Genomic DNA, 5,180 nt, shown 5'->3' with positions numbered 1-5,180 from the left:
CACACAGGAGATCACAAGTGGTCGTTCACATTTTGAACTGTCAACGACCATGCCAAAAAATCCATTTTCACCAAAAATTGGATTTAGGTCACTTCAGGGTGCAGTGTCAACTTAGCCTTAGTTAATAGAGTTTATATATAAAACTGGCCTTAGTACAGTTCTGTTCTTTGGAGGCCTTAGAGATTTCTTAGAGAACAGCATCATGGAGAACGGCGAACACATCAGACAGATCAGGGAAACAGTTGTGAAGAAGTTTTAAACAGGCTAGGTTATGAAAAAGCTTTGGAAGTGAGGCACTATTCAGTACATTATCTGAAAATGGAAGGAGTGGAAACTCTGCAGGAGCAGCAGAGAGCCACAGCTCAGGTGGGAGCATATGAAATCAACACATCAATTAGTTTGAAGTCCACAAATCTGAATTACTACTACACGTCTTGCTGAGCACCTCATCCCTGCAGTGAAACATGGTGGTGGCAGCATCATGCTGTGGAGATGCTTTTCTTCAGCACCGTCAGGGAATTTGGTCAGAATTGATGGGTACTTGGATGCAGCTAAATACAGGGTGATTAAAAAAAACCCTGTTAGAGGCTACAAAGGAGTTCAGGCAAATGGCATAGTTTAGATCAAAGCACATTCATGTTTGAAAATGGCCCAGTCAAAGTCCAAACCTTAATCCCATTGAGAATTTGTGGCGTGATCTCAAAGTTATTGTTCACAGATGTTCTACGTCTAACCTGATTGAGCTGGGGCTGCTGTGCAAGGAAAACTAGGCAATATCTTTTGTGTGCTGACCTGCAAAGCTGTCCTAGACAAACCCCCAAATCACATGCAGCTGCAGTTGCAACAAAAGGCATTTCAAGAAAGTATTTTCCTTGGAGGGCAGAAAACAAATTTATGCCATACTTTATCGGGAAAATACTTTGAAAACTTCCACTAATTCCCACTTCACGACTACTTTGTTTTAGTCTATGTTTATGGTTACTTAGTGAAAGAACGTTAAAAGCTCAAGGGGTGTGAATACTTTTGCTAGGTGCTGTACGCAAAGAGACACACCCACACACAGACACGCACAGTCTATCCTACCTCCACCCGTCTCTTGCTCAGGCTCCAATATCCTCTGTCGTGCTTTGAAGATGTCAAGGAATAATATTGACTGAGTCTCTAGTGAAATGTTATTGTAGTCTCCCTTTTCTGGATTTCATGGTAAAATAGGAGGCCATACAAAAGGGGTAGGAGGTGAAGGACAACGATATTCGTTGCAAAATATGACACAACTCCAAAAGGGTTCAAAGTTGGGACGACACATAGCTGAGCAGGAAGTGAAACGAGGTTCAGTCGACGTCTGTGTTTTGCATTGTTTGTTTTGTTGTCACTTAGAGACTTTGCAGAGGCTCTGTTTAGGTGTTTCCCGCCAGCAGTCAGACTGATATCTGCCACGGCTTGTCAACACATGCAGATGATGGCTATCTGTCTTCGTCTTCCTGAATGAGCAAGAGCAGGAGGAGGAAGATGAGAGGAGGAGATAAAATGGCAAGGGTCACAGCCAGGGTTGTATGTTTTTTTTTTGTTTTTTTTAAAGTATCTGATCCAGTAAAACCGGGGTGAAAAAATGCGGTTGATTCCATAGATTTTTAAGAGTCAGTTTTTGCATTGATAAAACTCATATTACTCATACTATATGAGGCACTCTACACTGCTAATCCAAAGCAGCATGAGACTGGATGTAGGTTTGTGTATTTGAACGTGACGCCCAAAGGTATGAAAAAGTTTCAAATAGATACTGAGGCAAGTAAAGTAAGTGGACAGAAGTTACTGGTGAAAGCAGATATTTGCATAAAGTTCAAAAACCTATCAACACCTTTCGTTTGTCTCTGACTTTAAATCAGACCAAACTTTTCCTGTTGTGTATAATTAGGGTAAACCTAACCCTAATTTATTTTTTTTTAGATTGTTTTTTTACTTATATCGGACTGAGATGAAATCTTTGCCTCCAAAATTACTGGCTTTTCTGTCTCCAAGCCACTTAGTAATTGACCAAACTTTGTGCTTTGGTTCAATATTTATATGTAGAAGTTCAATTTGTGCATATGCATTCATTTCCTAGCTAATGTCTTTATGTTGTTTCAATATTTGCCCTCCCTCTGTTTTGCTCACCCACCTCTGCCAACACAACATGATGATGTTGTTTCATGCTTCACTGTCGGGATGGTTTTCTTTGATTTGGAAGTTTCCACCCTTTTCCTCCAAACGTAACAAGAGGAAATGCTTCAACTTTAGGTCATCACTGCACAGGAAAGTCACAAATACTGAGGTCTTTGTGCGTAAATACATTTCTAATATGCAAACGTATTTTATGTTTCTTTTGGATTAATGGCTTCTTATTTCCCTAAGTGGCCTTTCAGCCAATGTGAGGTGTGTTTTGAATCATGTCTTACTTGTAATTATTTGTAGTGTGACTATATAAAAGGTTATTTATTACATAGAAGACTAGCAGATGATTACTCTTCCCACTCAAAGTTCATGGAAACGAAAAAGCAATATTTAAAGAATTTCCAAACAGTTGAACACCACGGACCTTTATTAGAAAGATGCGAGTGTGTTATACAGAATCTGTTTCATTTATATAGAAACCCCTGGTGACCCAATATCTTACTGAGATTCTGATAAGTCTTAAAAAAAAAAAAAACATGCATTGACGAATTTCTATTTTAAGATAAATGAAGCCTGCTTAGTAATTGGAATCAATCCTGTCCCTTTTGATTTTGGTAAAAAATGACTCTTTGGATCATAATGTTTCTTTTCCCGCTCTTTTCATACACAGATACCAACTTCCTTCAGAAAGAGCCATACCTCATCCCCGTGTTTGTTTTGTAGAGCCGCTGATGCTCTCACATCAAAGGCTTAGCTGCCAAAGTCACCCTGTGATGCATTATACTCTCTCCCACTGATCACCGCCATTGTGAGTAATTGCATTATCCAAATCTGCAGGCCCCCTGCTATCTTCTTTTTTTTCCCCTCAACCCCATTTACCTCGTGAAAGCCGAAGCAGGGGAGGCAGAGGAGTGAAAAGGCTCCTCCTGCTGTTAGGCACATCCACCTTTTAGCTATTTGAATGGTAAAAGAAAAGGATGCAGAGAAATAATAATGTTTCCCCTCCTGTCATTTCAGCTGCCATAATGGTGTTTCTGTATAAATCCCAGGGCTGGAAAATAGTTTTTGCCGGTGTAATAATATTATGGATGCCGAGTATCACTAATGTTTGTCTCTGTGATACTGTTGTTTGTCATCATCAATGTCCTGTTTGTAGTTTATTCAGTCAGAGGCTCCCGCAGCCAGACGAGGCCTTTTTGCATTTGCTGGAGAGTATTAACAGCATGTGTTATGATATCATGAAATCAAAGCCTCGGGTCTTTAGTGATGTGCAGGAACCAGACATGAATTCCAGCCTCAGGGATCAGATGAGCTCTTCTGTAAGATGAAGAAAAAAAAAAGAAAAAAGGATTTGGACTCAGTCTCCTTTTGAAGGAGGTTGTGTGCTCTAATGAGGTTCTTTGAAGATTAGCTTATTGTTCCAGGTACTTTAATGTCATATATATAGTAAATGCATGGCATCAAAGTTTGCCTTGGTTAAAAGATACTCTCCTTAAAGTGCGTCAGAGAATGTGAAGTGGATGTTTTAGCAACTGTTGGTCTGTGGTTGCTCTCTCTAGCCTCTGGGAGTTTACACGGTCTAAAGAAAGCTAAGCCCGTCCTCTGAAAGTTCAGCTCCTGGCTCAGCGTTCAGACTGATGGGATTTTAACCGTTTACTCTGCATTCATGTAGAGTTTGCTTAGTGCCCTGCGGTACTCCGTTTCTGGTCATGCAGCATTCCCGGTGGTGTCGTTAGACAAAAAAATCATTTCAGAGAGGAGCTTTAGACATAGTGTGTCTTCTTGAGCCAGGTGTTTAAATATCAAACCACGTGAAGTCGTTTGCTTGGTCAAACACGTGTGTTCGATATGCTGATAGACTTGCACAGAAGATAAGTTTTTCTTTTAATAAAAAAAAAAGCTAGTACCACAAAAAGCTAGTACCAACGGGGCCCTGGCCTGGACCGGAGGGAGATTCTCACAATCTGATAACCTCGAGTAAAAATGCATCTGTTTAATTTGTAATTTCCAAAAGAATAAATGACTAAAAAAGTGTGTAATAGAATCGTATTTAAAGCAGAACAGTAGCAATTGTTTCCATCACTACAAAAAGTTGAATGGCATATTGACTATTACATTCATGTCAACTGTATGACATTTATTTATTTGGATTTTTGAAACAGAGGTTTATAAATTTATAAAATATGTATTGTGAAGAATGGAACAGTCCGTATTTTTGTTTGTACTTCATTTTTGTACTTGGATTATTTTTACAACACTAAGGATGTTCAATACGTTCAATTTTTTGGGTTGAGTTTTTCTCTTCTTTGTGTCTCAAACCAGATTCTAATGTTAGTGAGGTTTTTTCTTCTTTTGGATTCCATTGTTAAATCTTCCTGTTTCTTGCTTTATTTCATTTGGGTTCATTCCAGAGTTTATTAGTCGGTTTCCCTGCTTGGGTTCTCCTCCAGCTGTACTGTATTTCCCTGATTAGACACACCTGGCTCTCATGTCAATTATTCACCTTCCCTGTCAGTTTCCTAACCAGATTATTCTGTCCTGCGTTTTCTGTTCCCTCCATGCTCGGCTCCCCGTTCTCCTCTTCCTTTCCTGTTTATTCCTCCGTTCTCTCGAAGCAGTCTAACAAATAGTAACAGTTATCCTTTATTAGGATGGTGCTCCCTTACTTTCTACAACATCACTTAATGTGTCTCTTGTGACTGGAAATGTTTACAACTAAATAGTCTTGGAAAAAAATAAAAATAAGAAAAGAAAAAGGGTATCAGCCTTGTTTTAGTCAGCTGATGGGCAGTGCAGTGCTGCATTATGCTGAGCTTCACACAGGATGGATGTGAAACTGAGAAAACTTTACAATGGAAAACTTTAATTCTTTTTTTTATTTTTTTTTTTTTTACCATTAGCATTTTTAAGCCTTGATATGGTTCAACACTTATAACCCAGCCAAGTCTCCATTTGCAATAAATAAGCCTGTAACCAATGAGCAAATTCACGACTATTATCAGCCCTGGTTTCTTGTAGCTTATAGTGGT

This window comes from Poecilia latipinna, unplaced genomic scaffold (assembly GCF_001443285.1).
Source record: "Poecilia latipinna isolate Pla-1442-1.1 unplaced genomic scaffold, P_latipinna-1.0 Scaffold258, whole genome shotgun sequence".
NCBI lineage: Eukaryota > Metazoa > Chordata > Actinopteri > Cyprinodontiformes > Poeciliidae > Poecilia > Poecilia latipinna.
The sequence above is the reverse complement of the archived record's forward strand: the minus strand, read 5'-3'. Positions refer to the sequence as shown.